This window comes from Cavia porcellus, unplaced genomic scaffold (assembly GCF_034190915.1).
Source record: "Cavia porcellus strain 051 isolate PalLab524CR breed Dunkin Hartley unplaced genomic scaffold, mCavPor4.1 scaffold_2, whole genome shotgun sequence".
Classification (NCBI taxonomy): Eukaryota; Metazoa; Chordata; class Mammalia; order Rodentia; family Caviidae; genus Cavia; species Cavia porcellus.
Genome location: NW_026947485.1, coordinates 32067855 through 32079948, shown reverse-complemented (window position 1 = coordinate 32079948; position 12094 = coordinate 32067855). Strand labels below are relative to the sequence as shown.

Sequence of the window (12094 nt, the reverse complement as noted above, 5' to 3'; positions counted from 1 at the left end):
TTACAGGACTTTAAAAGAAGATAATAGTCAAGCGAGATGGGTGTCATAATGAATCTTACTGTCTTCACAGTTTTGCCTATACTTTTGAACTTGGTACTATCAAGCAAAGCAGAATAGAGGAAAATCAGTCAAAGCAAGATGGTGAGGGCTATGCAGGGTTTCAAATCAAGTTAATAGGAAATCAAAGTGGGTTACTATAATGTATCCTGCTTTTTTTATTTTTCCCTTAATTAAAAAGATAAAAATAAAAAAGTAAATAATTTTTAAAAAAGGAGATTGAGATAAAAGAGGGCATGACAACAAACCAGCACAAGTCAAAGCATAACAATTTAAGTAAAATAGTGTTTCACCACAAGATATCCTGACATAAAAGTAGTTACCAGAGTGTCTCTTTCCTTGAAATCTTTGAGTATAATTTTGTATACTGTAGCACCAAACATATCAAGACAATGTAAAACCATTCAAGAGAATGACAGTATTACAGGGTATTTAGAATCAACTGTCAGAAAATGAACAATGGTTTCTGTATAATCTCCTTGTCTACAAAAGTTTTTGCTTATATTATCACATATAATAAAATCAAATAAGATACAACCTGTTAAGACCGATGGAGACAGAAGAATAAAAGCTTGATGCGACTGCAAAACAAGATGATACTAAATCAGTACTATTATGATATCTTGTTTTCTCCAAAATAGCTGTTCCTACCATCCAATCTTCTCTGCCTCATTTCTGTTGAGCTCTTTTTCTGTTGTTTGTTGTCAGTTTGTCTTCTTCATTTCGCTTTCTGCTCCATTCATTGTGGCCTCTCTGCCACTGTTTCTGAAGTCTTGGTATTTTCCTTTTTTAGAATATCCTGCAGTATTATCTGTAGAGTTGAATTGGTGGTTGCAAATTCCCCTAGTTCCTTTTTATCCTGGAAGCACCTTGTTTTTCCATCAATTTCTAGGGACAGTTGTGCAGTATCTTGGCTGGAGGTTATTATCTTTCAAAGCTTGAATTAGTTCCCCCCACATGCTTCATGATTTGATAGTTTTTGCCGAGAAGTCTGCTGTAATTCTGATGGGTGTTCCCTTGTAAGTGATCTGTTTCTTGTCTCTGATGGCTTTTAGTATTCTGTTCTTATATTGGATTTCTGGAATTTTGATTATTATATGCCTGAGTGTAGCTCTGTTTGGGTTGTAGGTGGCTGGGGTCCTGTATGCCTCATACATCTGAGCATCTTTACTATTTGCTAAATTAGGGAAATTCACTTGGATTATTTCTGTGAATAGCTTTGGTAGTCCATTTGTTTGTGTCCCTAGTTCTTCTTTTATGTTCTTAATTCTTAAGTTATAGATCCTCTTATCATCTTCTAGCCTTTGTATTATTGCTGGTTTTTTTTTCTTGTTATTTTTAAGAAGTTTTTCATTTCCTGCTCCCATATTACAAATCTACCCTCCAATTCAGATAATCTATCCTTAGTTTCTTTCAAGCTGTTATGCCAGCTTTTGGTAGAGTTTTTAGTTTCCTGGTAATCTCTTTGAACCTGCTTCACGTATTCTATGTTTTCTCTATTTTCTCCACCAAACAATTCTCCCCTTTTTTCTGTTCTTCCATTCCACCATCTGTTTTTTTCTTGGGCGGTGCTTAGCATTTCTCTAACTATTCTACTTATATATTGCTTTATTTCGTTAAATACTTCATTCTTAAACTCGTCTATGAGGCTCTGGAGATACCGCTTTATGTCTATTGGTGCTGTGTCTGATACTGCATGTTTTCTGTCTTCCTTTGCATTTCCCTTTCCTGGATCAGTGTTCTCAGGATTGGGGACTGAGGACCCTTTCTTGTTGCTTCCTCTTCCCATACTTTTGTTCCTTCCATACAAGCAAATGTAGGAGGCCCAATTTTTTTCTCTTTGTCGGTTACAGTTTGTTTGAATTGCACTGGCTAGGTGTTCCCGCCCACTGCAGTGTACTAAGGAGACACAGACCTGGGCAGCCTCTGCTTGGCCCGTTCCTCCAGGTCAGCCTACCAAAGGCTTCACCGCTAGGGTGCATCTCCAGGTACTGGGACCTGGTTTGGGCTAGCCTACTGGGTCTTAATCAGCAGCATCATGCAGGCCAGGCACTCCCCACCAATCCCGCTTGAGAGGGGAATATGCAGCTAATGTCACTGCAGCGTTCTGTTCCAGCAAGTCTGCCTGGTCCCGGTATGTCTTTGCTGGAGCCTCCTACTCTATGAAAGGGTCCCCGTTCCGCTCACTCACCGCAAGTCGATGTAGGGCTCCCTGCTAGTCCTGCTCTCAACTCCGTTTGCAGATTCCGGCTCTCAGAGCTTTCACACGTCTCTCTCCCTGCCCTGCAGATTTAGATGCAGCAGCAGCAGCAGCAGGAAATTCAAATCTCGGCTTCCAGTGGCGCGGGTTCTAGCTTTCCGTGCTGAGATTTTATCTGCTCCTGTTATAGCACCAGGATTGGATTTCCAGTTGGTTTCTCTTAGCTTAGTTCATTCCTGGGTTGGCAGGGTGTATCTCCCCTTGCTTAGGACTCCTCCTACCGCACCATTCCTGGATTTTAAGCAGGGTATCTCAGAGAGCCTCCGTGGCTGCTGTTATCTATCTGCCATGTTCTTCCAGAAGTCCGCTAATAAAATTTTTAAAATTAAAAAATAAAAATATAACAGTATAGTGTAGCATTGTGGTTATGGAATTCAGACCACTGGGGTTCACAAGTAGAAAAAAACTCAATAAATCTAGCTATTATATCTAAAAAATTGGGGGAAAATGCATCTGTTTTGACCATTTTCACTAAATAATACAGTATAATAGATATTTACATAGCATGTACATTGTATTAGACTTTGTAAACTAAAGGGATGATTTAAACTATAAGAGGATTATATATATTAAGTGCAAATATTGTGTCATTTTGTATAAAGGTCTTGAGTATTCATGGATTTTTGGTATCCATAGGAATCCTGGAGCCAATCTCTTGCTGTTAGGAGAGATAACTATACTAGAAGGTTAACAAACTATGTATGTAAATTTTAAAAATTAAGTGCACTGAGTTAATGACTGAGAAATTCATGAATTACACAACTTCAGGCGTGAATGCATCTGGTGCTCAGGTGAAATGACTGGGTCTCCATCTCTACCTTTTGGTTCTGCTTTCCTCTGTGTGGGCCCATTCTTTAGCAGGTCACCTCCTCATACTGAAAAGACAGCCCCAAGAAACTATAAACCCATGAGATACTTGGCGACTCAGAGCTCAAAAAATGAGAGATTCATATTCTGTTCTCCAGTTTCTGATTATTCATCCTAAAAAGTCCTTAATTAGCTCTCTTTGAATCTAAACCTCACCCTTGGGGTTAAACAGAGGACTGTGATACTCAGAATGCTCAGCCAGCATTTCCTGTCTATCCTTGTGTTTAATCAGGGATCCCAATCAGTGGACCTAATACATCCTGTGAATTGAATGTGATGCTAAAAATTTTTGTGTCAGATAGTCTTGTTTAGTGCAGAGAATAAAGGTTCAAAAGACCTGCCCTGCCCTGCCATCTCCTGTGTAACTTGGGGCAAATCATGACCTTCTCAGGCACCACTGCTTCAACTATGAAATGAGTAGGATTATCAGTGAAGACGAACCTTCTAGAGCTTTCAGTGGTAACAAGTAGCCCACTGCAGCATGTGTGCCATAGGTTCGCCACCACAGGATTAGATGATTGCTGATCTAAATGTCTATAGTGGTATTTTATTAATTCTGAGGAAATTAAGGTTCACTCTGTTCCAGCACTCAGAACCAACTAGAAGTAGTTTCTAGGTGTCTTAGTAGAAGGTGCTCTGGTTTTCAATAATAGAAACTCATTTAAGTTACTATACGGGGAAATAAGTTAGGGAAACTTTGTATACAAATATTGAATATCTCAGAGAGCCCCAAGATATGGGCGATAGGAGAACCAAGAATTGGGAACTGGAAAATGATCAGAAACTATTATTTTCTTTTTATTTTACATACCTCCCTTCCTCCATCTCCCTTTCTAGCCAGATCTTTTAAAATATATTCCTTAATGTACTCCTAAGTTCTCCTCTTCTCTTTAAACTTCCTCTTTTTCTACTTCTCCAGACATAGGAATGAGAGTAGTTTTCCACGATGGCAGCCTCTGCTCAGCAGTGCCCGTAGCCTTCACCCCAGCTGACAGGCAGGCATACGTGTCTGAATTCACCCCAATCAGGTTTCCATTCCTGGCTGGGATGGAGGAGTCATCGATCACCAACATGGTGCCTTGTGGAAATGGGGCTGCTTTCAGCGAGAGGGGGTACAGTACTGGGTTGAGAAGATACTCCAAGTGACATTAATGTCAACTGTTAGAATAATCTTTCTATACACTCAAGTTCCAGGTCATACCACAAAGAAAGAACTTGTTAAGCCTTTGAGAAAGACATCTATGATTTTAAAGCAACAACATCAAATGTCTTGGGAGGGAGTGGATTAATATTGTAGAGGAAGCTGAACATGAGCCCCAGTAAATCTATTTAAGAGACAAAGTCGGGGAGAGCACAGTGGGAAGTGCAGCCAAAAACATAACACAAATACAGTTTTAGGGTCTTGCATGATTTATGCAGACTTGGGAGTGATGACACATGTAGATCTGATGGTATTTCTTGTCTGAACCTAATTAGAGTAGCCAGGTGGATCAGTTCCACAGAAGCTCCCAAGCCATTGTGTTCTGCTTCTACCTTTTTGAAGAAAGGCCATCTGAAACAATAGATGCCCAGGCAGAATCTACAGTTTTGCACTGATATTCTTACCTCTTTGATCATAGCTCTTGGATTTCTTTGTATAGAAGTTTCCTATGAAGCAGTTACTTCCAAAGAAACACATGGTAAATGGAAATTACACTTAAGTCAAAAAAGTATTTCATCCACCTAACCCTCCAGACACCCTTATTAACAGCACAGCACAATGTAGCACACCAGTGGCTTCCTCCAGTGATTGTGGGGCTCATTGGAAGCTGCAGCTGCTGTCCAGGAGAGAGAGGGAGAGAGAGAGAGAGAGAGAGAGAGAGAGAGAGAGAGAGAGAGAGAGAGAGAGAGACAGAGACAGAGAGAGACAGAGACAGAGAGACAGAGAGGAGATTGATCAGACTGCATAGCACTAGCCACTAGCCCAGGAAGCATGACTTCTACCAACTGTGGATTGCTTTTGCATATAAACTGGGGGCCATGTGTATACACTGTACAAATCAAAGTATATTGGCTTTCCCTACAGGTCTCTCAGACACTGACTTCCTCAGTTCTTAATGGTAATCATAGCAAACTAGAGGGAGGGAGCTTGAACACACTGGCTTGAAGCAGCATGAGGCCTTGGCCAGCAAAGTCTGAGCACTCAGCAAACAGGACAGACTTACCCTGACAATGCCACCATTGTCCCTGCTTACAACAGTTAGCTAACACTGGACCTTTGACCTTGCTTGTTTATTGATTCAGAAATTTAAACAGTGCCTCCTCCAAAATGTATCTCTGGGCTGAGAAACAAAGATTAAAAGTCACAAATGAATGCAGGTGACTCATTTTTCATGTAAAGGAAGAGACATCCATAAACTACATTCTTTGTCCCTTTGACTATGCCAGGCCCTCTCTTGGTCCTGAACCACTGACTTCTGACCAGCCTCTCATAGAAGGAAAAAGAAACATGGATGGGTCAAAGGAGAAGCAGACCTGACAAAAAGGAGAAGATAGATACATTTTTGTGCGATCCCTGCCTTCTGCTTCCTAGTCTAATCCTGGTACACATCTCTTGGTTTTGTTACTGCATCTTTGCTTCAGGGTTTCCACAAAGATAAAACACGTTGATCACAAAATGTACCACAATTGGCTTTGATAAAGAAAAATCCAGAAATCTTATCTTGGAGGAGTCAGATTAAATTAAAAAAAAATTTTGTGAGATACACTAGAACCACAAAACTTTCCAGGAATAAGGAGCTAGAGTATGCACAACCTAGGAATTTGAGTAAAAAGACTTTCTCCTAAAAATTTTTAAAGAACTCTTGAAAGATCGAAACAGTTTTTAAGTTCTTCTGTTCACTTATATAGCTGTAGGATAAAGGGAAGTGCTGGTGATTTCTACAGAGATAATTTTTAAAATTCTTATGAAATGTTTAAAATACTTTTTATTACCTATAGTAAAATACATGTAAAGTTAATAATCAGTGACATTTAGCACATTTACAGTGTTGTGTAACCTTCACCACTATCTAGTTCTGCAACATTTTCATCACCCTAAACGGGAACTCCATCTCCATTCCGTAGTCCTGTCCTATTCTTCCTTCTTCTTCTTTTGTGGATTTACCTTTTCTACATGCTTTATGTAAGTGCAATCATATAATATGTGACCACTTGTGGCTGGCTTCTTTCACTTACGTAATATTTTTCAGGTTCACCCATGCTGTAGCATGTAGCATTGCTTCTTTCTTATGGCTAAATAGTATTTCATTGTACAGATATACCGCATGTTGTTTATCCATTCATCTCTTGGTAGGTATTAAGTTATTCCAATCTTTTGTCTGTTGGGAACAGTGCTGCTATGATCATTTAGGTATGAGCTTTCAATTGAACGCCTGCTTTCCATGTGGGTATACACCCAGGAGTGGAATCACTGGGCCATATGGTAATTCTATGTTTAACTGATCGAGGAAGTGCCAGACTGTTTTCCACGGCAGCTGCATCATTTTACATTCTCACCAATAATGCACGAAGGTTCCAATTTTTCTGCACCCTACCAGCACTTGTTATTGTCTGTTTGGGTTTTTCTTCCTAATTATAGCCATTACAGTGAGTATAAAGAGATAGTTCATTATGGCTTTAGTTTGAACTTTCCTAATGACTAGGTTCTTAGCTTTTGGATGGCATAGAAAAGAAATTTCTGCTCTCTGAAGCCTGGGTTGTACCTGAGAGGATTAATGCTCTCAGGGCTAGGAATACAGTTGATGATTAATTGTTACTAAATCGTTAACAAATCCCTCTTTACAAAGAGTCTGAGCTTTGTGTATCAGCTCTGTTCCAAAAAGAGCTATATTTAGCTCAGGAGGTCAGAAGATCAGAGCACATAAACACATCCAAAGATGGTGACAACAGGTTCTAAGCTGGCAAATTCACACCTCGCCATGAAGTGAGAGGGAAGCCGTGGAAGCTCTAACCCACTGCACTGAAAGGTGGCTGAAGGTCAGTCACAGCTAAAGCAGGTATCAGCTTCTGTGTTCATCTCCCTTTTCATTTTTAATAAAATGTGTCTTGGCAGAAACCTCTTAAGGCAGATGGGTGCCACTTTTCAGAGGTGTTTGCTGGATTAATGTGAGCTGAGCACTCTGTGATGATAAGACTGCCTGCCGTGGCAGGGTGGGCGCTCTTATTAATGAGACTTCCAATGCTGAGCATTTACCACTTGGGAATACTGTCCAGGCAGTTTATTAATAGCTGAGAATGTAATGCACAGCACTCAGACATTATCTCAATGTTAATAATAGCTCTTTCCCCGACAGCAGCCCTAGTACAGTCTGAGTTCAGTTCTGAGCTTGGCCACTTACTGCTGTTGAGATTAAACTTCTGTGAGCATCAATTTCTTTATTAATAAAGCTAGAAAATGAAAAGCCCAGCTCTTGGGATCATTTTCAGAACGTGCTAAGATAACCTGGGTCACTTCCGGTGATGTCTGGTCCATGGAGAGAAGTCACTTCATGTTAGCTTCCTTGACCTTCAGTTGGAAGTAGGGAGATTACTGACATTAGTCTTCCTGATGGAAAAAGTGCACACCAGCCCCACAGAGCCTGAGACTCATCATCTTTGGGGTGCCTTCCCAGCTCATAACTATTTCCAGTTCCCTGGTCACTGTGTCCTGACCTGAGATGACAGGTACACAAGCAGTCATATTGATGCCCCTCAGGTCACTGTTGGTTAAACAGAGGGAGAGAGCAATGGAGCTGAAGTGGACAAATCAGGGTCTTGCCCAATAATTCTGTAAACAGGGTCAAGAGACAGACGGTTAAAATCAGTACGTGGCTAGACCCAGGTCAGATAGCTTAGATCTGACACCACTATATTCCGGCATGTGGTCGCAGAAGTTGAGAAAGCAGAACTTTGGAAGAGGGAAGAAGATGTGCAGAAGGACGTAGCAATGAGGTCAAGAAAGACCTCGCTGGCTGTCCAACCCTTCCCTCAGTGAGTCCTTCCTGAGAGAGCTGACCCCTTATATTTTCCCACGGGGTCCCCTGAAATGCCCACCTATATAGTTACAATAAAAGCCCTTTGGGCCCCTCCTGGTTTGATGGGGAAAAGTTTCACAGGTCACAAATTCAAACAGGTGAGCGGTTGAATTTTATTTTCTTGTAATACAATTTAATGTTCCTTTTGAGTCCTCATTCAACCTGATAGCAGGAAAATAATCAAATACGCTTCAGATAAACTCAGGCATTTTCACGTTTCTCTGACATTTTAAGTTTCACTCAATGTAGGATACTCTCGTGCATTTTTTCCTTTCCATAACGGTATCTCAGGGCTCCCTGGGTATCTTGGCAGGGGAAGCTCTTAGTTCAAGCTCACACCCAACACAGATGTGATGTGCCCCATTTCATCCCCAGTCATTGTGACCTCACATTGACATTTTAAACTATTGTTTCTATTGTAAACTTTAAGAACCTAATTTGGAACTAACTTGAGTCTCAAGAACCTAACTTCTGGCTGGAGCGTAGTGGTGCATGACTGTAATTTCAGTACTCAGGAGACTGAAGCAGGAGGATTGTTGCGAGTTTGAGGCCAACCTGGGGTACATAGTGAGTTCAAGGCCAGCCTGCAGTACATGGCAAGACCCTGTCTCAAAAAAAAAAAAAAAAAAAAAAAAAAAAAAAAAAGGTAAGAACTTAATTTCCATAATAAAAAGTTTTTATTAAGAATTTTTTTTTAAAAGAGCCTAACTTTGAACTGCTATCCATTTGACTGAGACAGTGAACAGTGCCGACAACTGGGGAGGGCTACGGGGCATCTTCCAGGAAATGTGCACATTACCACTCCATCATGCTGGGTGATGGCTCTGGGCTGAGAATCTGTCTCCCAAGAATGCTTTCTATGCTCCAATCCTGCCTGCTTCTCACAACTTCCAGGACTTTCTCTTCTCAAATGTTTAATCTGCCTTCCTCAAGCGTTATGTCACCTGGGGCACCAATGGTGTAGGGCAGGTGGTAAGGCTGTGGCAAAGTTAGACTGACATTTGCAAGACCAAGTGAAACACAATGCCCATTTTTTTTGAAACCAAAATCCTTTTAAAAGGAGGGAAGGAGGGGTGCCATTCCAGATGGCATACTTGTCATTCCCAGCCTTGGTTTCAGGTCAACTTTAGACTGCCTGCCGAAAGACTCGCTGTTCAGTTCTCACAGCCTGTGTACAGCAGCTGTGCTGGAGGACTGCTTCAGACATTCCGAGCTTCCCTGAGAGAGCAATTTCCACCAAGAATGCTAGAACAGGGGAGTGTCCAAGTATTTAAGGTTTGCAGCAAATTGGCAACCAGAAATACAAGTGACTCAGAATAGTCAATGAAAATCATCTCCGTGGAACAGACACAACATTATCTTCTTTAAACATAAGGCGTCTATCAGTGGTATAAAATAAAGTAGGACTGTAGGGCTCTTAGCATAGGTCTTTTCTATTTCTAGGTTTCAGGATACAGAGAAATGCTTCTCATTTATCCTTAACTAGCTGAAGATGGAAGTGTTTCCTCGGTTGCTTTTAAATGACTTTTAATGATATAAGAAACAAATACAATATAATATATTAGGCAACAGCGACATATGTAATCATATGTAGTCATATGAATCCAGATGCAGTAATACAGCTATCATCTATCTATCTTATCTATCTATCTATCTATCTATCTATCTATCTATCATCTATTCCCTGATTTTACTTAATAATGGCCCCCAAATGCAAGAGTACTGATGCTGGCACCTGGGCCATCCTAAAGACAGCTGTACAGTTACAGTCAGCTCACAGGCACCCAGGGTGTGTTCCCCAAGGCCTTGTCCTCCTCTGCTCACACCATCCTTTCTCCACTGTGACTGACCACGCTAGTGTTCTGCTGCTGCCCACGGTATTCTTTGGAAATGCTGATCAACATTTCCAAAGATCTGATGATTTCTACACTGAACATGTCTAAGATTGGCCACTTCTATGCTGACTGGGGCCTATAGTTGGAAACAATCCATAGGTGGCAGGAGAAGAAAATGCAACTGAACTCAGGATAAATGTGCTGAATTATATTCTTTGCCTTTAAGACAGCAGCTCTCCATTTAAGATCCACTTTTATTAAGTACAAATCCAAGTCATTCTGTAGAACAGTCTTTTCCTAGGTAAAAAACCACTTTTTCCAGCAGTTGCTCAAACTACAGACAGGACCTATAGCTTTGTGGCACTCATTTCTGGTATCTGCTTACCCATTCTATGCAAAAAAGTGTTCAGAATAAAATAAAGAGCCTGAACTAGCAAGAAAACACACACAAAAAACAAAAACAAAAACCTTCCATGCATCCCTGAAATGAGTGGGACTGTTTACTCTATCGGATTCTAGGAGGAAAGATCACAAAAGCACTCTTTAATGATGCAAACTGTTTTTAAAGAAATGCAAACGGGGGTTCTGCTGAAATTTGTTTCTGAAGGGGTCACTCCCGACCCTTGGAGCTTGAGTGCCTCAATGAGTGGCCGCAGATTATCAAGCCACAGAGTGAGGACCTGCATCGGCTGCCTTGCCATGGGAAACACTGAGCTCTTGGAGTGTACTCTCTAGCAGTTTTTTTCTCTGCACTTTTTGATCTGTTTTTCAGTTTTAGATCTCTCGTCCTGAGACACTTAATACCAACACAACTGTTAAATAGCCTGTACTACCCAAGAATGTATTAGGAAATAGATACTTTTTATAGAAAATGTCAAATAAAAATGGATTAATGAAAGGTCACTTTTCATGCCTTTCATCAAATACAACAAATGTAAAATTCACACAATCAAATTTTATTACCTAGGTTAAACAAAATCAACTCACAGCCAGATGTGGTCGCTTATGTCTATAATCCCAGCATTTGGGAAGCTGCGGCAGGAGAAATGACTGAGTTCAAGGCCAGCCTGAAGTACATAATGAGACTCTGTCTCGAAAACAAACAGCAAACAAACGAACAAACAAACAAAAAGTCACAACTCACATCATCACAATAAGAAAAAAAACAAAAACAAGCATTGTACAATAAGCTACTCTGAGAGGCTACATTCATGTAACATTACAGTACACAATTGTTCTTTTACTAGACACTGTGGTTAGTATCTTTCCACGCCTAATTTATAAATTAAACGTTAATATAGTTATATATGTAAAGGATACAATAAGCAGCATAGGTATGGTTCAGTACTGTCTGCACTTTCAGGCAAGCACAGGGAGTCTTGGAATGTATCCACCTTGGGTAAGTAGGTACTGTTTTATTACATTATTAATTTTTTTAAATTACAGTAAGATATACATAAGATAAAATTTGCATTTTCATCATTTTTAAGTGAATAATTCGGTGGCTAAATGTACATTCACAATGCTGCATGAACATCACCAAAACTGAGTTCTGGAATATTTTCATTTTTCCATCAGAAATTCTGTAAATGTTACACAATAAATCCCCACTCCTCTTTCCTCCAGTCCCTGGTAATCACTCAGTTTCTGTCTCTTTACATGTGCCTATTTTAGCTATTTCATCTAAGTGGACTCATTTCCTCTGTGTCCTTTTGTATCTGGCTTACTTCCTTTGATACAATGTTTTCAAGGTGCATCCACATTGTAGCACACATCAGGACTTCATTTTTTCTATTGCCATATAATATTCTATTGTATAAGTGATGTTTTGTTTATCCGTTCATCTGCTGCAAGACTCTTGGCTGTTTCTACCTTTTGGCTATTGCAAATAATGGCGCTAATTCTGGCATGCGAGTATCTGTGCAAGTCTCTGCTTTTGATTCCTTTGGGTCTATACTAGGAGCGGAATTTCTGAGTCATGCAGTAATTCTCTGTTTATGTTTTTCTGTGGTGAGTGCTGA

General features: G+C 40.3%; 1 protein-coding gene and 1 pseudogene across 1 annotated transcript in view; one reads left to right on the top strand and one right to left on the bottom strand.

The window, feature by feature from the left end:
* Positions 1-12094, bottom strand: part of Plekha8 (pleckstrin homology domain containing A8) — a 97328-nt gene that overhangs the window by 10217 nt on the left and 75017 nt on the right. The window lies entirely within an intron of this gene.
* Positions 10129-10808, top strand: LOC134472508 (proteasome assembly chaperone 2-like; annotated as a pseudogene).